General features: G+C 42.4%; 1 protein-coding gene across 8 annotated transcripts in view; it reads left to right on the forward strand.

Moving 5' to 3' along the window:
* Window positions 1–26,345, forward strand: part of FYN (FYN proto-oncogene, Src family tyrosine kinase) — a 139,442-nt gene that overhangs the window by 55,714 nt on the left and 57,383 nt on the right. For all 8 annotated transcript variants that reach the window (XM_075046796.1, XM_075046798.1, XM_075046795.1 and 5 more), the window contains one exon: window positions 4,538–4,608. The gene's annotated coding sequence lies outside the window, so the exon portion shown is untranslated. The remainder of the gene's footprint in view (window positions 1–4,537; window positions 4,609–26,345) is intronic.

Here is a 26,345-nt window from a genome sequence, read left to right on the forward strand (position 1 = left end):
TCATTTACAGGTTACACATCCTGACCCAGATATGTTCATTTGTAAACTGTTCCCCAACCTGAAAACCTTCTTCCCAATTCTTGTCAAGTAAAATAGCAGCCAAGAACCAGGGATGCCTGCTTCTACTTAAGGTTTGAAAAAACAGCAGCAGAAGCATGTTACTAATAGAAAACTGACAGATGCTTATCATTATGTGGATTTTCTTCTGTGTTTGCATATCATAAACTGAATTGCATCTACTAGCATTTGAAAAGTATTTAAGATCACTTATGACTTCAGCCAGCCACTTTCTCCAGCTGGGTGAAGCTCACACGAACTGCAACAACTGCAACATGTACCAGACCAGAATCCTCCATGTAACTGTTTTTGTGCCTTAAATCACATTTTTATCTGTTTCAAATGGTGGGTAAACTGTCACCAACTAATTTTTGCTTTAATGAAAAATAAGGGGGGGTTGTGTGTTCTTGTCTAGGATTGTTCATAGTGACCTTGATCCAAAGATCCTTGAAGTTGGTGGATGTTAATGGATTTGGGAGTGCAGGCTTGAAAAAAATAGTAGTTACTATGTCTCCTGACAGTGATTTCTCTTTTGCCAGTAGTAATAAACTTAATTCTGATCCCAGTATGAACTGACAAAAACGTATCCGGAAGCTGATGAGAATAAGCAGGGGTTGTCTCATGAAGCAGGCAATGTCATGAAACCAAACACGTGAATGATTTGTGGTTATGCTACTCACGGCATTCTGTTTCACAAAATACTTTTTTCTTTACAAAAATAAAGTAATTTTTACACAAAGCTACATAGAAACACTGCTGGTGTTGCAACATGGCGGGGGGGGGGGGGTATTGGTAAAAAATTCCAATTTGTTGAAGCTGGTGTTGCTTACAGGAAAAGGCTGTTCCTGGCAGATAATAAGCCTGATTATCTCCCAAGAGTGTTTTGGGGTGGTTTTTTTTTTTTCTTTAAAGTTTCAAATCAAGTCGTCTTGAGCTTCAGAGCAACTTTTCTTGTCTGTTGGCGTGCTAACTGTTTTACTGTGTCTTACCATTTAGGAGGAGATGCTTGGACAGCTTTCATTTGGACACCACTTCCATATTGGCAGTGACATGTGTGTCACGGTTTGGGGTGACCCTGTTGTAAATATTTTGGCCTGGGATGGGTAGCAAGTTGCAGCTACTTACAGGAAGCTGATTTTTCTTAAATCTAATACTATTCAATTGATCGTACTCTAAAACATCCTCATTCTGTATTTGATTTTAGATGGCAAGCAGAAGGGGAGTTCAATGTGAATTTTTTCAGAAGAGGTTTTCATTCTCAACACTTTTCCTTTGCCTGCAACTTCTGCTCTTCCTTCCCCACTCTTTCCCTGGCTGGGGTAACAAATAAACGTAAACTTTTACTGTATGCTGTTCAGTTGGTGCCAGCAGCCTGTTGGATGTTAGGGTATACCTTTGTACACTTACAGCCAACTCTTCATAACAGAAGCAGATGAAAGCCTTTTATGGTAAATGCCTTCTGTTAAAAGAACTATTTGTGAAAACAGACTTATCTGAAAGAAGTGCACCTTTCACTGAATAGTCAGATGGCTACCTCCAGGTTTTCATTTTTCCCAAGCACAGAAACTTGGGAAGGCAAGCTCTCTTCCAGTAATTCTGGTCAGACAGACCTTTTGTCATCTCTTCTGTTTCTTATACTAATTGCAAAAGAAGCCAAAATTGGTGTGCTTCGAAGCCTGTATTAATTTATTCTGTATTTCCTATGCTGTGTTCTTGAAAGTCAGCAAAGCTTTTCTGAAAAGTGCTGGTCAGAATTTGGAGATAAGTAACATTATCTGAAGCCCTCAAGAAAAAGGAATATTCCTCCTACGTGCTTAGGCAGAATGAAAATCATTAAGGCTAAAACCAAGTTCTGTACAGACCCCAGACTGAATACAAAGAGTGAATAATTTTTGGTTTTCTCTGCAAGCCACATCCAGCCCTTGCACCCAGTTTCGCAGCAAAAAAATGTTTGCTTCCTTTCTCCCTCCCTGCCCTGCTCTACCCCCAAATACCTCATCTTCTTTGTAGTCAGAAGGACAGGGCATGTTTGCATCATCTTCTAAAATCAAGCAAAAAGCATCCCCTGGAAAAGTTTCAAGCTTTCTACCTGCCACCCCCAAAGTTCAAAAGATCTTGCAAGGCTAGAGATGTGGTAAATCATATCTCTGCCTCAGATTTAACTAGACCCCCCCCTTTATTTAAACCCTCTTAGTAGTTTTTGTTGTTTCATGGAGGGCTTAGACTAGGCGTCTTTAGCATGTATTAAGGCAGCTGCCTGCAATCCAGGACTGTAAGAGTGGAATCTTACTGTTGGTTGAAACTAACACTGCAGCAGACTTGCCATTCCCCAAATCCTACCTCTGCCTATCCATCCTTTCCTCCCTTTTTCCCTTGTGCCAGCACAGGCTTTTTTTTTTTCTTTTTTTTTTTTTTCCCCCAGTTACTTTGCAAACTGGGCTGGAGAATTCACCCAGTTCATTTTAATCCCGGTTGCTTCCCCAGCCCAGTTTGCTGCACAGGCATTTGTGCTGGGGTGAGGGAGGGAATGCTGCTGGGGCCGCGTCCAGAAGCTCCACACCAGTGCCGGGGGGGGGGGCTCGGCCCCTTTTGGCAGCAGTGCTGGCCCCTGTCTTTCAAGTATTCATGGGACAGAGTACAGAGTTTCCCTTATTTGTCGCTTCTCTGGGGAAATTATTAAATCAGTCTCTTGGTGTAGAAGAAAATAATGAGCTAATCCGGAGTCGAGGTGCTATTGGATTGTTTTGGACCTGGCTCGTCTCTTAAGCTCCTAACTTTTCTGCATGCAGATGTTATCCAATTAGTTTGGAGGCAGAAGCAGAGCTTCTTGACTTGATTTTTTCTTTCCAGGCCAAATGCCTGGAAGCTAGGGAGGGAAATGGATGGCACTGGAATAATAACCACCTTCCCTGAACCTGAGCAAAGCAGTTAATACCCATCTTTTTTTCAGTGTTTTCACAAATTCTGCCAAGCTGTACAAAAGGTGTTGGGGCAGGAGGAGGTGTTGGGTTTTATTTTTTTCTTTATTCTTTGATATGCCCAGGTTTTTTTCTCAACCACTGAACAAAGAAAGCAAGCAGAGGAGAAGATGCTTTGGTTTGTAGGTTTGTGATTAAAAATGTCTATTCCTAGAATCTTTCACAACAGCCCTTTCTGATTTGTAATGAGTTATTTCTTTTCTTCTCTCTCCACTTTGAACTCTCCACCCAAAATTAAGTCTCAGCCTTATGAGATCAGAGGTCTGCTTCCTAATCAGGATTTAGAGCAGTGTAATCCAGTTCCCATGTTTTAAGGAGGATTTATTTGGTGGTTCTTCAATAGAAATTTTATTTTCCTAGCTACTTTTCATGTAACCATGACCAGTAAAAGTAATTTGACCTAAGAAGCCATTCACCCTTCCTTTCCTGTGGATGCCTACAGCATCCTTCAGGAGAGGTGCTGGTCCAAAGATCTGCTGCTTCTGCAGCTGAGGCAGGTTGCCGCCATCAATAATGCAGGGCTCCAAGTCATCTGTGTATAGCGGTAAAGTTACTCATCCAGCAGTAATTTCACAGATGCCTCTCTCATGGAAAATTCAGCCGCGTACTTGGGGGATAATGGGAGTTTAAAGCCGTTCAAATTCAGTCTGGCTTTGCTGGTGTGGACACCTGGGCACTGAAACGTGTGTCCTTCCCCATTTGCTGTACAGTTACCGCTCCCAAACCCGAACACCAGCAGAATCATAGCTCCTCCATCTTCTAGAAGTTTACAAACTAAACGTTTTAACATCATTGTTAGTCTGTGCTCTGTGAGTTGTTCTTTCAAAAATTTTGCCTCAAGGAAAAATAAGGAGTAGTTGTCATTTGAAATTTACTCAGGGTTGGCAAAATGATGGCATTTGTCACTTCTGCTCTCCATCTTCTTCAAACTGGCCCTAGTGTGTGTCAAACTGGATATTGTGTTGACTTACTTCTTCTCCCTCTTTGTTCTTCTAGAGAACGCCGAGTAATTAATATAGTCTAAAAATGTAGTGTGGCACAAACCCTTTTTTTTCCTTTGTGTAGCTTTCAAACAAGGAGGCTGTCGAGACCCATACGTGCATCGTATTTCAAAAGCAGTTTGTTAAAGCAAAATCACTAAGAGATACTGGGTTGACCAATTTTTTTAGGGCTGGATCTAAAATAATTGGCACACTTGCTGTATGCTGCTGCGTGTTTCATGTTGTTGACCTTGTCTCCCTGAAGTCTGAATAGCTGTTGTGTCAGTGACAGTGATGTGTCTGAGCAGTCTGACGGAGTCCTGCAATTATTTTAATATTTTGCATAATACCGGTGGAATTTAATAATTAGTTGTGAATGTTCACATCCAATTACCTTCTTCCCTAAAACAGGAAAAATGGTGGAAGTTTGGTGATAAATGCTAGCAGAGTGAGAAAGAAGTGTAACGTAATTTGTGGTGTTCCAGTCACTAATTTTTTCTTTTCCTTTCTCTCATTTCACAGGGCATGTTTTCGAGCCGTGTTTGAGGAAATGTGGTGAATGTAAACTTGCTCTGTTTGGGGGGGAAATTCTGGTAAGTGGTGCCGTCTTGATCAATTTTGGTTTCCAATGAGAATTTCAGAAAAATTGTTTTAGCTTTTTTCAGTTTTAATTTTTTTACCTGATGGGAAATACAGAGACGTAGTTGATTATATGTGTATTTCTTCCTCTGGTATGGAGACTCGCAGTATGAGAAGCATTGACAAAAAACAGCATGCTAGGCCTCAGGGCAAGGAACATAGTTTCATTTGCTCCAGTGGCATCTGCTTACTGTGTCTGTAGCTGTTATATTCTGCTGAAGAGTAGCTGAGCTAAAACCGAAAGTAGAAGAAACACAAAGGCCTAATTTAAAAACAAGGGGAACAAAAAAGCATGCTAGTGGTATAAAAAATCAGGAGCAAAAATAATGCAGAGGGAACATGTGCTTCCTGAAGTGGTGGGGGTGTCCGGTCACTCTGAAATCTTTCCACCCATTCCCAGAACGTCTGACTGGCACAATTGCCTCTAGCCACCACATGGAGCTAGGATGGTTTGCTTATGCCTGGGAGATAAGGAGATAGTTAGTGCTCCTGTGAGCTGTACCAGTTATCCTACGCCTCTTTTCCATCCCACACGACAAGCTTTGCTGCTTCTCCGGTTGTTGTGTGCGCAACACTTCCAGAGGCACCAGCTTCCTACAGACTTCTGGTCCTACGGTGCTGTGGGAATACGGCACGTCGTGTGTGATGTGTCTGTGCTGCTGAGCTGCGCTGCTGTGAGGGGAAGGAGGCAGAGAAGAATGGGAGGTAATTAGTGACATGCCCCAACTAGTGGGAAGTAATCCAGAGAAAACTCTTCCAACTTGAAAAAAAAGCAGCAGATCTGAAGCAGTTTTTAGGCTCATCTTGCTTTTCCCTCTAGGAGACTGTCAATATATACAATTCTGGCTGGTGCCAATCAATCAGCATCGCCCTGAGGAAAAATTGCCAGCAGAAGATTGTGTCCCTTCTTTCCCTTGGCCAAGCAGGGTATTGGACTGGTATTTTTTCTTCAGCCAGCACGTGCAGATTGCAGTTGAAAACTGGCTTACTCTCCACTGGCAGAAGACTTCAGAGTCGGATAGCCTGCAGGGTAGAAAACTGAAAATCAAAGACTGGCTCTGTGAGAACACTTGTTCTTTTCTGCCATTTAAAAAACCCAGATGTTGTTACATCATACAGAAAGATCTGGATTAGCTAGCAGATGTTTAAATGTAGATGTTTAGCCTTCTGCAGAAGTATAGTCTTAAAGATAAGAAAAGAAAAGATAAGATGACCAAGATCAGAATTTTACAAAGAAGTTGGCCAAATGCACGAAAAGTCCTGCACAGCGGTACCTGGGTAAACCCCACTGTAGCTCATTCTTTTAAGCAATTTTCTCTCTACAGTTTGGCTTTTCTGGCAATTGGGCATGTTGTAAGCTTGCATCTATATCCATATACTGGGAAATACTAACAACAATTATTTAACTAGAATTTAATTGTAAGGCCAAAGATGAGCCACAGACCAGCAGCATGAGCTCATTAGTCCACAAGATTTTGTGCTGACTTCTGTTACTGCAAAAGAGGATAGGATCTATATCTAGTTTTCTTTTTGGTGATAGTAATGATACTTTGATCCTAAAAGTTGTCTGGTGTCCTTACAGACTGGCTGATCTTTGTGTGGGGTGTGACAAAGCTATGGTGCTCACAGGTCAAGGAGTAGAGTCATAATTCAGAAATAGTGATGCCATGTAACACCAAGAAAAAAACAGTTTGTCAGCAGACCTGGTAGTCAGATTGTTGTGTTTTAATTTCCCTTCAAAGATGCATCAGCTGACACCAGCCTAGTCTCCATGGGTAGCCTTAATAAAAGGGCATAGTTCAAGAGCAGCAAGAGGAAAGAGACAGAGGAAGTCTACTTCTTAGAATCATAGAATAATTTTGGTTGGAAAAAACTGCCAGTTGTCATCTTGTCCAAACTCCCACTTGAAATAGGTCCTATTAGGTCAGGTTGCTCAGGGCCTTGATTTTCAAAATTCAGTGGGATGCCAAAGCTGGAAACTCTACAGCCTCTCTGGGCACCTGTTCCCATGTCTGACCATCCTCAGAATGAAAAAGTGCTTCCTTGTTGCTTCTTGTTGTTGCTCACTGATGATCAGTGCAGACTTTACATCTTCTCTGCCTGTGAGAGAGGAGTCTTAGAGAAGACCCCAAAATTGGGGAAGCTGCTTCTTGTGGCTCCAGGGAAATGTGGGGTCACACAGATGCAGTAAATTTGCTAGTGGGGTGAAAAAACCCCATAATCTGGTTCACAGAGGTTCTACTCGGGCGATGTTTCTCAACCTATAGTTCATGCTCAGACTAGGAGAGGATGGCTGCTTGACTTGGTTGAATCTCAAAACTTGGGAGAAGGTTAGCTGACAAACTGATGCTCCTGAAAACTACCTGTTCTCCTGACTTACTTAGAGATATAAGCCAATGAAAAGAGACAGTTCTCACTGCTGGATTGTAAGAATCCTGGAATTTCAAGCCAGTCTGGAGCTGGGTTTGTACCACTCCATGCTCCAGGATTTTGCCCTAGAATTTAATATTGTATTTCTGGAGCCATTATAATATGTAAACAGGCTCTGCAAATTTTGCTTGTTTTCACAGCTGTTCCTTCCCCTCTTCCCACTTCAAACTGTTTGCAGAATCTTATTTTGAGGTAGAATAATCAGGAACCTTGAGTTTCTCATCTGTAAGGATCTCTGACATATCTCTGACCCCACTGTAGGTGTGTTTATGGCATTCCAAAGTCCCAGAGAGTTTAAAAATAATTACAAAAAATATCAGACAAGGAAACAGTTTTCCCCAGTCTCTGTCCCTAACCCACTGAATCCAAGAAGGACTGGACATCAAGAGAATGTTTTGAATTTATCTGGATGTAGCAGCTGAGCTCAGAGGCTCAGTGGTTATTTATTCATCTTGTATCAAAGTCCTAGAAAAGGTCGTGCAGCCTCCAGATCACAAATTTATAGTAGTTTTAGGAGCTGATTAGAGAAATATACTTGAATGCTGGGAGGGAAATCTTGGCTGAATTTAAATCTCCCTCGGCTAAGCTGATGATATCTTTCTGAGCAGTGTGAGAAGAGACCTCTTTTGCTGAGATTTCTGTAAAGCAGCCCTGTGGATGTCAGAGCAGATATTTAAATGCGTGGCACTGTGGGTTTGACCTGTCTTGCGTTGAGCGCAGCATTTAGCAGGCCGTCAAGGAAGGGCTATCCCTCCACGTCAAACACTCGCACGACTGCGAGGAGTCCCAAGAAGCATGGCTGATGTAGGACAAAAAACCTTGGGGTGATCTGTGTTTTATTTTTGTCCCTACTCACATTGCTCTTTGCCAGTCCAAACTCCCCTTGAAACTCTTGCCTTTCCTAAGAGTTTTTTGTATTTCGAAGCTGTACAGTATGGAGTTCTGTCCCTGTCCTTCTAGACCCTGTAGTTGGTTACAGCCATCAAGATCAGAGGAGGGTCAAGCTGTGAAGCGGATAGAGGGGCTGCTCTATCCTAAACCTGATCTGCATCTTCCTGTGCCAGGTGTGCCACTGTGTGCTTGTCCTCTTCCTATAAATATCCTCTTTCCAGGAAAGCTGTGAATGCTTCAAACACAGGCCTTGAAGATGAATGTATACCTCAGGGTCTGGAAGTCCACTGCTCTTTTCACTCTGAATTTAGGCAGGGATACCTCCCCAAGTTCAGGGCTTTTTGATGTTTCAGCTGCAATCTTGAGACGCTGTGCTCCTGTCTGCACACTTCTCTGTAGATTAGAAGCAACTGCACATCTTAAACAATGGTTTCAGCTATTTCTAGTTGCTCAGATATGTCGTGGACATTTTGGATTTCAGCTACTAAGACACTCATCTGGTATTTTGTTTTGGTTTTTTCCCATTAAGGACAGTCAGATTTTTTTCCTGTTTTAAACAAAAAATTAGCAGGTAGTGACTGCTTTGATTTTAAGAAATTATATAAAAACAAATTTTCATTGTCTTTATACATATTAAATTTGTTTGCCTTTAGAAAGATTGTGATGCCCTCAGCATTCCTGGGTGTCCAATTTGTATGATACAATTATTTACGTCCTTGATGTCTACCAGAAATGCTATTGAATTTCTCTTGGTGATTCTTCACACTTGTCAGGTTTCTGACATAAAGTATTATAGAGCAACTATGTATTATCTGCAGAGAGCTTGGAATATGTGCTCTCACTGCAAAAATAACCCGCTGTAACTTTTGCTTTATTACCTGTATTCTGCCATGCCCACAAGAGGCTTTGCCAGAATCATTAGCTGTTCTCTGTAATTAGGGCTGACCTGGTGCATTTTGGTCCTATTTCTAATAGCTTTTAGTTTTCCAGAGTCATTAATTTGGTCACTGATGCACCTCATAATGTGCTTCTGTTGCGTATCTTCATTATCCCTTTCTACGGGGTGAAGATTATCATGCATCCTTAGGAAGGAAAGTATGTGGAAATGTTTGAGCATTTTAAAATATCTTGGGGTTTACCAAGATTTGCTATGCTATGCTTATAATTCCTTCAATTTAGTCTGTTTCTTTTCTTCCAGTCTAGTCTGTGTGAAAGATGTGCATGTTGGTGCCACTGGGTGTGGTAAATGTGAAATCTGGTCCATAAGATTTCTAAGGAATGCGGCATGTCCCCTGCCCAGAACCACATGTCTCCAGTCCTGACCAGATTGGATTTACTCTTCTCTCTTAAGAGATGTGAAGCACTGTTATACTTGTTTTCAGTTTATTAAATCAGATAACCCTACACAGGGAGGTTACGTTCCAGTCTCCTGCCGAAGAGATCTTTGTGTCTCAGTCTCCGTTGTTTTCCCAAGTGTTTTCCTACATCTCCCTGGTAATCCAGTTAGTATAGCTTTTTTTTTTTGCTTTTTTTTTCCCTGAGGTTGAGGTGATCCAATTGTCGGAATAGCTCAGCAAAAGAGGGCTGGTCTGTGGGCCATCCGTCTGGATGTCCCTCTTGCTGTAGCCACTGGAGAAGAAATAGGGAAGGACAGTTAGGACAGCAGATGGAGCAGAGCACTACGTGCAGCTGTACCTCCCAGCTTTCTTAGCTGGTTCAGTGGCAGAGATGTTTGCAGTGGATCATGAAGTTACAGCAGCTTGAAGATCCATGATAGGATTTTGCAAGTGGTAAATTGGTTGTTTTTTTAAATCTAGGTAACAAGCCCTCCAAATGCTCTGTTGAAAGAAAAGCATTAAATTTGAAAATTCAGATGTTGCTTTAGGGAGTGTTACATCAACTTTGCTCTTTTCTGTATGCGCATCGGGGTATTTTTGTCACTGTGCAGTTGATACAGAAACTCCTGTTCCATCCCACTGGCATGTTCTCGTACCTTCTGTTCCCCTCCCTCCCCTCAAGAGAACTGAATGAAAACATGTATGTGATACACTGCAAGGGCCACTACCATCCAACCCATTATGAGTTCAGATTTAGATACAGAACAGCTTTGCACCTGGTTTCACGTCCAGCTCTGATTATTTAATATTAAAGTGTAAGTGCAGCTTGGAGCAGGCGGGTCCCACCCAGCTGGTAGAGGGATCCTGGGGCGTTGTAGGTGGGATCTCCAGGGAATTTAGTTGCTAGGAAGCATCCTTAGTGAGCTCATGCAAATGGAGATTTTTTTTTTTCAGAGGTTAGTAATTTAGTCATGTTTGGGAGTTTTCTGCAGAGATCAAAATACAAAGATTTTCCCTTGGCACCTTGCAAGTTTATGGTCCAAATCACAAAACCTCTTGAGCTGTTCGAGGAGTGACCAGAAGCTTTTAACATGAACAAATCACTCCAGTTTCCCATGTCTTGTTTCAGAATTAGCTTGAAAAAATTTGGCTGAAGTCACGCCAAAAATCCAAAACAGCAACAAAGCAAGGAAGAAAAAAAAATCTCCCAGCAAACATCCAGCATAGAGAATATTGCCAAACTTGGGACTGTTTGTGCCAAGTTTATAATCAGGCAGCAACAGGGTCTTAGTAGGTAATGCTCTCAACCCACAGCTAATGAGTCCTGCAGCGCAGGGAGTGAGGAATGCTGCAGAGAGAGGCAGGGCTCTTACCTGGTGCCTGGTTTGTATGATGTGCCGTGTGTAAGACACGGATCATACCTGAAATTAAAAAGAATAGAGAGCATGAGTTCTGGGCATGAGATAAGGCCATTTCTGTGGATAAGACTCTTACTAAATAAATATGTGTTGTACTAAATGAATATGTGTTGTAGTGATAAAGACGTCTATAGGTAGAGTTTAAGGTGTGTGGATGGATGTAGATTTTCCTGACGTGAGCGTGCTGTATTTTGTAGTACAGCCACAGCACTGCTTTACTTCTAGAGTTTCTTTTATGAAATACAGGGGGAGGGAGGCGGTTAATGTAATTCTCTCGACATTAATTCTGCTTCATCAATACTTCATGAATTTAATAGATTTTAGAGCTACAATCATTTGGGAGATTATTTTATCAGCCAAGCACAGTGGAGGTTGCTGAAAGTAAATGGAGGACAGAATGCATGCATGTGTGATATAGGATGCTGCGGTATCAAGAAGATTTAATTATTATGGGATTTGTTTAGGACATTTCTCTGTGCCTTTTGTAAAACTTTATGTTGGGCACTGCATACTTTGCATATAGGCAAGTTATATCTTCAGTAAGAGTTTGGTATGGATCTCTAGGCACAAGTGTCTGTTTCCACCTCATAGCATAAGCACACTGCTCTAGTTCTTCATCTCTCATTACGTCTCCCTCTCGCTTAACTGCTCATTGGCACGAACATAATGAAACTGCATATAAAAGAGCATGAAGAAGAGGAGAGATCTCATTGCAGATTACCAAAGCTGAATATTTTTGGACATTGAGTTATTTATATTAATCAGTTTGCTAAGCTAAAGATAAAAGAAAGCCTGGGATGCAATCCAGAAAAACCAAGAACAGAAACTAGTGTGAAGATCATGCATTAGTGCGTGTTTTGAGAATGCCTGCAGTGCTATATCACAATACCCCTTTCAAAATAAAAATTAAGATGGGCACTGCTCAGTGGTGGGGGAGATTCCTGCTTGACGTGTTACTCTCCATCAGCTGGGGCGGAAAGCTCTGTCAGGGAGCGCTCTGCATCGTCCTGCAGCAGCCCTGCTAGCAATGGTGAACAGCATTCGTGGGCTCCGAGGGGTCCCACACAGCCTCCACTGGTCTGGGGAAAGCAGCTCTTCCAAGACACGTTATCAAGGAAATCACTAATGGCAACTTTTAGAAAATATCCAGTGAGCTTAAATTCATGAGAAGTTTGTGTTTATGCTGAAGGTATCACCCTGAAAACCTCAGAGCTAACAGAGGTTTATACAGTCTTCTAATAAACAGTGTTTTGTCCTTGTGACCTTTATGCCTGTTCTCCGCCCACCTATAGGAATATATCCAATATAGGAAGTCTTATTGCTCCTATTGTTTTTAGGGAAAGAAAATAATAAAAGATTCAACTGTGTAAATGTCATTCCTGCCCAGCCCATTTAGTATTACAAGACAGGGAGAAGTCTGCTTTGAAATTTTCCCTCTGGCAAAAGCTTGAAAAGCCTTGAAGATTGTGTGCATCTTTGATCATGTCATGCAACAGCAGCAGTGAGAAATATAAAATCTACTAGCCCAGTCTGCTAGGGTTTTGAATGCTTTGTTGAGTGCTGAGAATCCTGCCTTTCTAGTCTTACAAGGTGGTATCTAATCCTGTAACAACCTTTCAGATGGTATTGATTTACAAACAGAAGTTTTGCTTTTTTTTAATCAAATTGCATTTCTTACCTTGTATTTTATTTTGTGCAAAAATCATGATAACGGAAGCAAGTGGCTTTACAGGCAGAAGGGTAAAAATAGAAATAGCATGAGACTTTTTACGTTCTTTGTAAAATTATTAGTTAAAAATATGTGTGGATCTTAGATGTGATCTGAAATGTTAACTACTTTAGTCCCTGGTTAACAAACCCCCCCATTCATGCAGTTAAGATGCTAGAAAGAAGACTCTGGAAAGAAACCTCAACTGCACACTTTGGAAACAGGATTTCAGGTCATTTCTCATCCTCTTTTGCTGTTTATCAGAAATGAAAAGTTTGTCTTTTTTTTCAGTGGGAACTTACACCACATTATAGTGCAGTATGCTTAAAGCTAGTGGTTGTATTGGTGCACGAGCACCCATTGCTGTGATGGGTGCTGAGTCTGGTTAGCTGTAATTGGGCTGAATCATCAGTTTATGAAAGTCCTCATTTTGCTATGGTATTGTTGGTTGTGCAGGACACTTAGGAGTTTTTGTCCATTTTTTCCCCCCGCTGCTAATTCTGCAATATTAGGCCATTAGTCTCTCTCTGCATGCCGTTTACTATCAAACATAATCCCTTTTCCCCCCATTTCTTTCCATTTACCTCCTTTGATGAGAAATATTTAGGCCACTACATGTCTTTATTCTTGTAAGACAGAGGCTGATGGAAGATCCATTACATAAAATTCTGCTCTATCTATAGAGCAGGATTATCTCCAAATACATCTGTAGACATACAGAAAACATAGAGACTGACAGCTGATAGATGCTGTAGACTTCTCATTGTTTTCTACCATGGTGATTATGCCAAATGTGTCAAAACACAGAGAAACAAATTTGTATATGAGTGAAGAGGCATTTTTTTGGCTGGGAAGACTACGGAACATGTCGCTATTGTTGATAATAGTCAATGGCATACTCCACATACATGACCAGACAACATGTGCAGTCTACATCCACAGTCGTATTTTTAAGATATCCTTTATGACCATTTTGGTATCTGCTAAATGCCTTTGCAGGAGCCCAAGATCATTCCATTTGTTTTTTTTTAATGTTTTGCTTTTGAGTTTTGCCCTCTAACTGACTGTAATTACACAGGGAGGCTTAGTGTGAGTCTAACCACCAGCTTTCCTGTATGTCATTAGATGTTGCTGGGGGATTAGCATGCACAGTTGTAAATGACAGTATATATCTTCGTCTTCTTTTTTGGATTAGACTGTTTATAAGCCAAGTGTTTCAGATGAGAGAGAGAGAGAACACTATTCAAAGCTGACAAAGTAGAAGGAAAGCTTGTGTTGAATTAAGGGGCTGCTTGCAGCAGCCTTTTGCTCACCCTGAGGAAGTAAGAGCATGCCAAAGATGCAAGCTGCATTGCTAGCGTAAAACAATTTTTGCATGTTGATGTTGAAGTATTCATCATTTCTGTGTTAGTGCGGCATGTGCCTTCCACGTGTGTGTCATCCTCTGCATGTGCTGTAGATGTTATCCAGAAACAGTTATTTTGAGAAACTTGTCTGGCCATGTGTGTGGAGTATGCCATTGACTATTATCAACAATAGCAAATCTTGCATGTAACTGTGGCTCCTGTCTTGCTCTGAGCAGTTTCACATGGCTTATTCTCAGTAAAACATGTAGCACCTTTCATCTAGTATCTCTTGCAGCAGAGTGCAAAAGGACAATGTGTCGCACAGTACGCAGAAAGCAGCCCACCTTGAAGACATTTCAGAAGGTGGATGTTGTGCAGAGCTCCGAGAAAGGAGCTCTGTTTCCAGGCAGAGACACCAAAGAGCTTGAGCTGCTCACTGTGCACAGCTGGGGGTCTTTGGGAAGAGCTCACACTCAGATAGGTTTTGTTATTTTGCTTTTCCATCCAGTTTAGGTCCCCAAACTTGCATCTGCCTTTACCCATGCTTTTATGCATTTGTGATTTGGGTGAATGTATGTGAGACCTGAGTTTTAAATTTTGCGGGAAACACAGACCTGTTACTCTGGTGTTGCAAGACCCCTTTAAGTTTACAGAAATCAAAAGAAAATTATGGTTTTTCCTTTGAGGCTTATATTTGAGACATCATTGAAAGTCACGTGTATTGCAGGGGACTTCTAATTGCTGTATTAAATACTTGCTTAACATTAAATTGCTTAACATCAAAAGTTTCTATTGCTGTTATTAAATATATCCCTAGCTGTACTTCTAATTAAAAAATAAAAAATTCCTAAGCTGTGACTTTTAAAAACCTCTTCTCTAAGAAAACTCTTCCTCAATAATATGAGAGACCAGCACCATTCCAGGCCACCATCCTGTTTCAGCAGGAGCTGTAAGAGTGCTGCCATGTGAATTTTTGTGTCAAATTATCTCTGCTGCCTTGCTTCCACTGTAAAAAGCAATCCTCATGGTATTTTTTCCCCAGAATATTTTTCCTCTTTTTGAAGCTACCCATGAATATAGTCAATGTCTTGCTATCTTCTTTATCTTTCAGATCTCTTATGTCTGGGATAAGTTCCAGGAGCTTTATGGTGTAGCTTTAGGCTCCTCTGGGTTGGAGATGCTTCTACTTGTCACCCAGACAAGAACTTGCCTTATTATTTAAAACAAGAAAAGAAAAAAAAAGACAAAAAAAACACAACAAAACATAGAAAACCCTTTTTAGTTCCATGGTGGAGGAGGAAGACACCCTAGGCACAGACGGCAATTAGTTGTATAGTTTCTTCAGGTTGATAACCAGCTCTGGTAGAAATCTGTTCTTTGATGGACAGTTCTCTAATGATATTGGACAGGGAAAGCAGAAAATTTAATATGCTCTGCAAGTCAGGGTTGGTTGAAGCACTGGAAAACTGTGAAAGTCTGAGAGAAATCCCCTTGGAGCTTGCTTTGTCGGCTCACCACTTGCCCTTTCTTCTATTTAACCAGTCTGAGTTCAGGTCATGTGTCCTAGACTCGTCTGTGTCAGTAGAGTGGGGGGGTGTGAAGGGAGCTTTTTTTTTAGCTTTTTTTTTTTTTAAACCCAGAACACATGAGCAAAATAGCAGGCGGTACACAAGTTGAAATTATGGCAGTCCACGCAAAGTGTTGAAGCAGCTGTTGGTAACGATGCCATCAGAAATCTGTTCTTGGTCAGTTTGGCAAGACATAAACTAGCAAGTGACTCGCCAAAGGTACTTCTGTGGTTATTTGGCAGGTAATGACAAATTTACTGTGTTAACAAGCTTGACTGTAGCTTAACACGTCCAGCAACCTCCACTTAAACTTTCTGCAACTTACAGAAGTAATTCCTTCTAATGTTGCATGCTGTTTTCCTGCAAGGGTCTGGAAATATCTAAGCCATCCCAATCCATTCGTTAAATTTTATAGGTGTTGCTCATCTTATGATTAAACAAAAGCTTGAAAAATAAGATTCTTCAATGGAGCCCAGTTAAATCTTTTGCAAAGGCTGTTAAAAGTGTCAGATATGGCTTGCAAATAGCACACCCTGACACTGCAGATTATTTAAATCTGTATGACATCATCAGTGGATAATTTACAAACCCCACTTATTATGTAAATGTGTTCAATAACCAGTAGAAGGCTTATGTATGTAAGAAATCATACTTTTGTGCACTGTAAGTCATCTTACCTGCATTATGTTTGTTCTGGGTGGAAAACAGTGTCTGACTGTGACTGGGAGCCTCTCCAGGGAGCTCATCCTCAAATTGCCACCGCTGTGATTTACAGGAACGAAGCTGCTTGAACCTTTTGGAGCTTCCTGCTTCTTTGTTGGTTTTTTCAGGTCTAACGTGTAATTTTAGTTACTTCTTAGCAATTAGATTAGGCACAGGCAGTTTCCTTGTAAGATTGCCTGAGCAGGTCCTTTGGTAAACTGTAATAACCCTGTTGTGGCTCAGCAGCATTTGGCAGGATAATTAAACTGGACTTCAGCACCGCAAACAGGTATGCAGCTAAACACCACAGGTCTGCTCAGGTGCTTGGTTAAGTTTCTATATACATAGGCTCTGTCACAGCCATATGTGTCTTCTAGTTATGCTTTCTGCTGCAAGCTACACATCATTTGCTCTGGAAAATCATGTTTTAAGTACATTGAATGATAAAGCACTTGTATCTCTTATCCCACAAATATGCCAACATTAGATGGATTCACATTGATTTGTGCTATGTCTTTCTTAGCTGTTTATTTTTAAACTATTTTAATCCCTGAACATTCAGGGAGTTTAAGATAGAGGAAAGAGAACAGTTAAAGATTTCACACAAATCAAGAATCACCTTTGTGAGGATCCTTCCAAATAAGCCTGAGAACTCTACAGAACAGAACGGATGATTACTTTTTCATGCAGGGTCCATATTGATTTTGTGCCACGTGACACATCCTGCTAGGTCTTTGTGCAAAAGAAACCATGCTAACCTCCTGCCCCTTCCCCTGGCAACCTCATCGCTTTCTGACCGCCTGTGTCTGGTGCCCCTGCAGCTCTCCCCATAAACACAAATGCACCTTCCAACATCATTTCTCAAGCTTTTGCCTCCTCATTTCGGAGAGCACAGAGAAAGCAGTGTCCCCGTCCACGCACAGACATAGCATTACATTTCCAACCAATAGTCTGATTGCTAAAAAAATACCCATGGGTAATTAGTACTGTGTATGTAGTTAATCGATTTAAAATTAAATGCCACTGGCACTGGCAAAAGGTTGTACTAGGTTTTGTTACGGCTTTGAAAAAAAATCTGTTTTAGTGAAAGCTGTCTCTGAGAAGGGATATTGGTTCTTTGTGTGCTGCCCACGACAAAAGAAAAGCCGGGGGTACAGTTTTCACAAAGGGTGCTGTAAATTTTATTGTCATGTTTTCATGGGGTACCCATGCTGATTTTAAGAAAGCAACCCTTCAATGTGAGGAGGTGGGTGTATCTTACGCACAGCACAAGGAGCCAGTGTGCCAGCGGTCTTGTGGGTGAGATAGGAACCTCATCTCCGGCTTCCTAGTCCATCATCCTCATCATTAGACAATTCTGCCTCCTAGGCAGACAGATTACTTCATATTTTCATTCATTAATGATTTATCAGACAGCTCCTCCCCTAAAGGCTCATCTCCTCTGTTATATTCACAGCCCACACGCAACCAGCACCGTGTAGCTGCCAGCTGGCACTCTGGCATCAGGAGTGCAAGCTGCGAGCCCTTTTCGGCATCTCCTGCTGCCCCCTCCTCACCTCCCTTCCCGGCTGCTCCGCTCACCTGCCCGCTCCTCGGTGCCTTAGATTGCACCAAAGCCATCAAATCTCCATGTGTCCTGTTCTCCTATCCTATCTGTCCGTTCTGATTGCTTAATGTGCTTTTAATAACTATATTAAAAAAAAAAAATGCGACCCCATTTGTAACGTGGCAGTACTTGTGTTTTTATTATGGAAATAGTGGCCTCTCAAAGCACAGCACGTTTTGGTGTGAGGGTGTGCTCAGTGGTGACTTAAATTTTAGTTCCAGATAGAATTCGTAGAGAAGAGGGAGTGCTGGGGAGAAAATGAGCAAGCTGTGTCTATGAGCAGGAAGGTGTGGGTTGGCTTCAGTTTCAGGTTTTGCTATCAGGTGTTTGGCACAACAGCTCTTTTGAAAGCCTTCTCCAGTTGCCTGTGTGAGAGAGTGATTTTTATCGCATTGCTACAGATTAACTCTGTTCTTGTTCTCTGTTCTGCTCCCAGAAATCAGGCATGCTCCTAGGTCTGGGAAAGGGAGTCCAAATGAAATCTCATGATGAAAGGGGAAAACGCAGAACTGTTTACCACTCTCCAACTTGTCCAATGCAGGCGGGTTGTGACCCAGAACAACAGGGAAACAAGGGCTGCAGGACAGGAGGAAAAACATATACGCTAGGAGAAAAGGGATAAATGAAACTCCCTTGAGTCATTTATACGTGAATGTGTAACTCTGGAGTGCTTAATGTACCCTTGGTAAGCAGTGACTGGTAACTAATTTTCTCTCTTCCTTCTCCCACACCCTCCCAGCGTCTTCAGAAAGGACACATGACAGGGATAATAAATCTCATTATTTTAACAGGCTACAATGGAAATTATGGATTAAAAGTGCTATGGATGCCTCAGTAGAGAGAAACTGGCTGTTCCTAGGATGCCTAAAATATATTTTCACTTGCACTGTTTTTGAGAATTTTCTGAATTATTTAGGCCCCTCCATGTACCCCTTTGGCACAACATTTTAAAGTAAACCAGTGTTAAAGGCACCAGGGTTTGATCGAGTGGCCTTGTTGCTCCTACCGCTTGAGGACAGCCAGAGCCTGACACTGAGAGAGCTCAAGCTTTGGGGGAAGTCTGGATCTAAATCCAGACCGGATTATCTTTATTCTGGGTCTCTGAGCTGGAGCTTTGCGCTGCCGTTTTAAGGAGAGAGCTAGAAGGAGAAGGGGAGTTCAGGCTGACACGCATAATGGTGTCGTCGTTCTGTTGTACACCACAAGACTAATAAATTTGGATGCCTTTGGCTTTGGAGGGGAGAGAGGCAGGTGAGAACAGTAGGTGCTTGTGTGCTTTGGGCAGCCAGGTCTCTGGAAAACCAGTGTCAGCTCTGAGGGAGTAGGAACTTTGGTGTTCCTCCGTGCCCTCCTTGTTGCAGCCAGGGCAGGTTTCAGGGCTCCCATGGGGGTGAGTGAGAGGCCGTGGCAGGGCTGTGCTCACGCAGGCTGAGAAAAGAGGTCATTGTACGGTGATTCAGGTCAGGACAGGGGGGAAACCAAGAAAAAACAAGTAACTTATTTCAAGGGGTAGTTTGTGAGCAGAACAGGGACTTGGGACATGGGTCTTGCAGGTCCCAGACCAAGGAGAGAGCCCAACAGTTGCTGCAAGACTGGGACGTCCCAGAACCGTGGATGAGGACAGCAGCTGAGCTGGATAAAGAACTTCCATGCATTAGCATGTGTGTCAAAACTTCTTCCAGGTCTCTCAGTAAAACCTGTCAAACCTGGCACATGACTGTCAACAGAACTAAGGGCTTGTTTGCCTGGGAGTTTGCCATCAGTAAAGCCAAGTGTAAATTTACAGCACCCAACTACTTCGTAACAGTGCCCTGCATACAGAGTATGTTACCTCGCACATACCACGCATTAAATGTGCAAGAAGTTGCTGTAGCACAAGGAGCGTGCACTGAATTTCCACCTAGTGCTAACTGCCTGTGGTAAACCACAGTTTACCAAGCAGTCGTTCAGTTTTTCTTGCATCCCGTCTCTCAGCTTTACCACTTGGATTAGAGCACAGGTTCTAAAAAAGCAGGAATTTGAACCACACTATTTCCCTGCAAAATGTGTGCCGTGGTGTTGTTACATGACTGAATTGTTGCATTTGTCTCTAGTTTCTAAAAGGAGGATTTTAGTAAGTACAGCAGGTCTACATATGACCTGGAAGAACCACAGATCACTAGGGTTAGAGAGGGGCTCTGGAGATCATCTACTCCAACCCTCTGCTCAAAGCAGGGTCAACTCAAAGTTGGTATCTCAGAGTCATGTCCAGCTGGGGGTTGAGTATCTCCAGCAATGGAGACTCCACAGCCTCTCTGGGCAAACTGTGCCAGCACTCAACACCCTCACAGTAGAAAAGGTTTTTTTCTTATGTTTAAACGGCATTTCCTGTATTTTAATTTGTGCTCATTGCCCGTCACTGGGCACCACTGAGAGGTCTTGCCTCGTCTGCTTTGCTGCCTCCCATGAGGTATTTATACACATTAATAAGATCCTCCTAGGCCTTCTCTTCCCCGAGCTGAAAAGTCCCAGCTCTCTCAGCCTTCCCTCATAGGAGGGATGCTCCAAACTCTTCACCATCTTTGTGGCCCTTTGCTGGATCCACTTGAATAAGTCCATGTCTCCTCTGTACTGGGGACCCCCAAATTGAATCCAGCACTCTAGACGTGTCTTACCAGTGCTGAGTAAAGGGGAAGGATCACCTCCCTGAACCTGCTGGAAGTGCTGTTTCTAATGCAGGCCAGGATGCTGATGGCCACCTTTGCCATGAGGGAGCATTGCTGACTCATGTTCAACTTAGTGTCCACTGGACGACCCAGATTTTCTCCTGCAAAGCTGCTTTCTAGCTGGTCAGCCCTCAGCACGTATCCCCAGCCCAAGCGCAGGATTTTGCGTTTCCCTTTAGTGAACTTCATGAGGTTCCTGTTGGCTCATTTCTCCAGCCTGTCAAGGTACCTGTGAATGGCAGCACAGCCATCTGGGATGTCAACCACTCTTCCCAAACCTTCTGAGGATGCACTCTCTGCCATCATGTAGATCACTAATGAAGAGGTTAAACAGTATTAGCCCCAGTATTGACTTCTATATCAGCAGCAGGCCCCTTTTGTTACTGATACACCTGTGGAAACCCTTCTTGCTGCTTTTGACAACCCTCACTGGATTCAACTCCAGGTGGGCTTTGGCTTTCAAAACCCTATCTGACCCTGCTTCCACCTCTTGTGCACTTCCATTTCACGTTCAAGTTTAGTCAGGCACTCCTTGTTCATCCGTGTGGGCCTCCTGCTGCCTCTGCGTGACTCCCTGCATATTGAGGTGGACCTTTCTGGAGCTCATAGGAGGTGATCCTTGAAAATCAACCAGCTTTCCTGAACCCCTTTTTTCTCCAGGGCTGTATCCCACAGGATTTTTCTAAGCAGGTCCCCGAAGAGGCCAAAGTCTGCTCTTTGTAAGGGTTGTGATCCAGCTTTTTGGAAAAAAAGACCATCCACCATCTCATGGTCAGTACAGCCCATGCTGCCCCTGACCTGCACATCTCCTGATCCTTGTTTGTAACTGTAAGGTGCAGCACAGCATTTCCCATTGTCGGCTCCGTCACCTGTGTTAGGACATTATCACCAGTGCACTTCAGGAATCTCCCGGATTACTTGAGCCCTGCTGATTCAGGTTGGCATTTTCAGCCTTTTCTCACATTTAATAGATCTGTGGCTGCTATTTCTTTGTGCAAACTGTTCGGTCGTTTTACACGATTAAACTTTCGAACCCCATCCTGAAATTATGTCCTGTGGAAAGCGGTTTGCAAAAGAAGGCTAAGTGAGGCCTGTACCAAAATGAAACATGTAACCCACCTAACATGTTGGGTTTTATTTTCTCCCCTTTTCTCACGCTTAAATGTAAAATAAGCATTATACTGTAGGAACCAGGCAAAGGCTAATTTCCCTCATTTGAATGTGAAAAGGAGCCCACATCCTTCCTGTGCCCTGCAAAGAATGCAAAAAAGACTTTACAGAGAAAACAGATGTACTAATATGTATCACTTGTTGGGGGTAGGGGGAATCCAGGGTGCTGCCATTAAAGCAATGCTGAACTTGCAAGAAAACAAAAGCACGGCATACACAATATAGTGCTGGGAAGTTGACAAAGTTGGGACTGTTTTCTTTTGCTTATATTTATGCTCCTGGCATCTGAAAAACTGCTCTGAAAAAAATATATACAAAAGAAAACATGTAGCCTCATTTTTCACACTGAAGAAAAACTTCACTGAAGATGGTTAAGTGCCCAAATATGAACAAAAAGCAGAAGGTCCAGCCCAGCCTTAGGGAAATCTTCTACATTTCAGAGTCAATATTGCCTTGCCAGAAGAGTACACTACTGACATCATAAACAAAACAAACATAACTTTTTGAAGTATCCCTTGATTTTATTTATATTTTTAACTCACTTACCTCTCTAACACATAAATATGAAAGAGTACGTCCTGTCATCTCACCAAAAATGCAGGATATAGTGGGGAGGGGTTTAATGGTTTTTAATGGTTCTCTATCTTCCCTGCTAGAACAGCATGGAAGATAGAGAGCAAATGAACTCTGGATGTTATTTCTACAGCTATGCAATCCAGTTCAGAGTACTGTCCTCTCCTGACCCATCTGTTTATCCCTTCCCAAGAACTTCGGCAATGAGCAGTCAGCACTGACCAGTCAGCTTGCATATCCGCTGGTACTCAAAACTACCCAAATCTGGCAACCTGCCTGATGCAGATTTGGCTCTGTAGTTGTATAGAGTCTCTTGCCAGCTTTTAGCTTGCAGACAGGAGGCAGTTGCATGTGGCCATTTATAATTTATTATATACATGTATTGTTAGTCACAGTAATAAATAGGATAAGTGTAAGAGAATACTTGAAAGTTTCCTCTTAAAAGGCTACCTCAGACTTCCTAAATTAAAAACTGGTTTTGCAAAAGCAGAGAAATGAAGCATAGCAGTCAGGTTTCTTTGTTCAGCAGTGGTAGCTGGGTAACATCCAAGGATAGGTGCAGCGCTTCGTGAAGGTGTTGTGCGGTTTCCCTGAATGCAGCACAATGGCCATTTTCTTACAGCCTGCAATACTAAGGTTCAGGACCACAACAAAGACCCTTCAAAATTGGCGCTTCCTGCTTGATGTACTGTTTGCATCTTTGGGAAGTGTTCTTAATTCACAGGAGTTTTGAAACTATGGCATTGATACAAAAATACCCAGCCATGGATAAGACAAGCTCAATAACCTCGAAAAGAGAAATGTTAAGCCCGCTTACCTAAATCAGTTACATAAATGTGAATGCAGTACAACAGTTTGAGGTGTTTGAATTGCAGTTTAGCTGGAGGCTTGTTTTGTAGGGTCAGGGTAAATAAAATCTTGGCCTTGAACTACTATCTGTGTTTTGGAACAAACATCTCAATGCAGCACACTGCAGAAGGAAGGAAGCAGAATAGAAACTAGATCATTTTCCTTTCCTTCATTATTTGTTGTAAGTGTAGTTTTCTTACGTATGGAATACACATTTCCTGTTGTAAAAATATTGTAACAGCCTGCAGTAACCAAACAACTGATAACCTACTGTCGCTGAAAACTGGAGTCATATTAAATGAGCATGTTTTAGAGGGAAGTGTTCAAAGCCTGCCGATGATCGGACCTCTTGTGCTCTGAAAAGATGGTGGGTGTGAACTACGTAATAACTGCTACGATTGTCATAACAGCTGTAGCTTTGCAGTATGGAAGAAATAATAAACTTTAACTCTTCATACTAATGGCAGTGTAAAGATATGGGTGCATTTGCTTCTTGCTTTTTGTTTTGTATCATTTATGGATTTAGACAAAATCATGTGAGTATCTTATCCTCTCTTTTTCATGTGCCTTAATCCTAGAGTACAGGGGCTTTATTTATCTCTGTCTACAGTAATGCTGGTTTGTAACCCTATTCCACAAGTTGTCTTACAGCATCATTAAGTCCCAGCTGTGCTAACTGCACTGTCTCTGTACTGTGGTAACAGCCACGGTGGTGGGAATCCAATTTAGTAACAGAATCATCAATCAGATCACCTAGTCCTACACCCCTACCCTGGTCAGGGACATTTTCCACTAGACCAAGTTACTTAAAGCCCCATCCAACATCATTAAATATTTACAATGCTGGGGCATCCACATCTTCTTTAGGCAACCTGTTCCAGTGTCTCATCACACTCATCATAAAAAAATTTCTTCCAATGTCCAATCTAAATCCACCCTCTTTCAGTTTAAAACTGATGCCCCTTGTGCTATAACTACAGGCCCTGGTAAAAAGTCTCTCTCCCATCTTTTTATAAGTCTTCTTCAAATATTGAAAGGTCGCAATAAGGTCTCCCCAGAGCCTTCTCTTCTCCCAGCTGAACAACCCCAACTCTCTCAGCCTGTCTTCATAAGAGAGGTGTTCCAGCCCTGTGATCATTTTGTGGCCCTCCTCTGGAGCTGCTCTAGCAGGTCCAAGGTCTTGTGCTGGGGACCCCAGAACTGGATGCAGTACACCAGGTGGGGTCTCACGAGAACAAAGTAGAGGAGAAGAATTACCTCCCTTAACCTCCTGGCCACACTTCTTTTTATGCAGCCCAGGATAGGATTGGCTTTCTGGGCTGCAAGCGTACATTGCCAGCTCATGTTCAATTTTTCATGCACCATTGTCCCGTCTCCAAGTCCTTCTCTGCAGGGCTGCTCTCAATCCCTTCATCCCTCAGTCTGTGCAGATACTGGTGATTGCCCCGACCCAGGTGCAGGACCTTGCACTTCATAGAATCATTTAGGTTGGAAAAGACCTTCAGGATCATCGAGTCCAACCATCAACTATGCCCACTAAACTGTGTTCTGAAGTGCCTTGTCTACACGCTTTTTGAATACCTCCAGGGGTGGCGACTCAACCACTTGGCCTGGTTGAACCTCGTGAGGTTCACAGGGGTCCACTCCTCAAGCCTGTCAAAGTCCCTGTGGATGGCATCCCTTCTATCAAGTGGACCGGCTGCACCACACAGCTTGGTGTCATCTGCAGACTTGCTAAGGGTGCACTCAATCCCACTGTCTATGTCATTAATAAAGATACTGAACAGTACCAGTCCCAATACGGACCCCTGAGGGACACCACTTGTTACTGATCTCCATTTGGACATTGAGCCATTGACTGCAACTCTTTGGATATATGGCCATCCAGCCAATTCCTTATCCATCGAATAGCCCATCCATCAAATCCATATCTCTCTAATTTAGAGACAAAGATGTTGTATAGGACTGTGTCAAAGACCTTACAGAAGTCATGATAGGTAGTAAACTTTTTATTTTGGTTAAAGGCTTCTTCTCATTCCTAGTATCAGAAGAATGTTTCAACCATACTTTTGCATCTTGACAAATGCTTTAAAAAAACATAACATGACAGCATGAGAAATTCAAGGAATTCCTTTGGAAGTTCAGTGGTATTTTTGATCAGCCTTTGTCCTCTGACTCTCTAGAGCCATGACCCCAAAGTTTTCTTTCTGGAAGATTCCGCAAGTAGCGGGACACCACACGCTCCAGGGACTAAAGTGTTTGATAATTCCTGATGATTGGTGGTCTTAAAACTCTTATTCCCTGAACATTACAACGTTTACGCAGGTCCCCACATAGCTGAAAAGGTCCTGCAGCCTCTGATGGTCAGCCAAACTGTGGACCACACTTTGTGGCCACATTTTGGGAGCAGGTCACATAAAGGGTAAGAGATGAAGGACAAAAGTCTTCTTTTCTTTTGTGTAGGGTGGTTTGATGTTCTAGGTCAAGTGGTTTCAGTGGCTGTAACACATGATCACTCTTCTCTCAGAGACCATGCTTCTTATGGACACTAAAAGTGGTAATTTTTATCTTTCTCTTCATTGTGGTCAGATAGCAGATGTGGACTTTTATTGTAGTAGAGTGACCCACACAAGTAGCTGCTGAAAAGGGAAGTGAGAATCCATTTCTTCACAAGACTTTCTCTTCTTGGAAGCACTCTAGGCACACAGAAAGGGGAAGCCTTGAGGATCTTGTCTGGTTTTTGCATGATACCATTACAGACAACCTGTCTGCATGGACTGGTGGGGAGCTGGGGGAATGGAAGAAAAGGAAAATTGTGAGTAGCAGAGGTGGAAGCCTTTCTTAGGAGAGGAGATAAAAGAGGGAGGAGGGAATAAGCTTGGGATCTGTTTCTTCGTTCTGTTTTCATTGTATAAAATTGAGGGATGAGACACATTCAACACCGGTATTTTCCCTTATGAGTTCTGAAAAACTCTACCATTGATGTATGTTTTTTTTCTCTTCTCCTTTAATATAGAAGTTATTTCAGGAGCAACAGCAACCAGGTAGAGAAGAAAATCTTTAATCTTTTATTTTCAAGATAGTAATTGTGGCTTCCTTGATATGTTTTCCTACCATAATTCATCTTTCCCTTGGAAAAAATATCCCCAGTTTCTATTCTTGCAGTCCCTTTCAGTGTTGCCTCAATGTTCTCTGATATCGAACTATGCAACCTCAAAGCTGCTAAAGCTTGAGCATTTAAATGAGTGGCAAGGCAGGAAAGTTTCATCCTGACAATCATATTGAAAGCAGGTCCATGTAAACCCCTAAATATTAGAAGAGTAGGAGAGAAGGAAGAAGAGCAGCTTGCTTTAGGGTGAGGGTACTATGTTAGGAACCCTGTTGAAAG

Source organism: Buteo buteo, chromosome 15 (genome assembly GCF_964188355.1).
Source record: "Buteo buteo chromosome 15, bButBut1.hap1.1, whole genome shotgun sequence".
Taxonomy (NCBI): domain Eukaryota; kingdom Metazoa; phylum Chordata; class Aves; order Accipitriformes; family Accipitridae; genus Buteo; species Buteo buteo.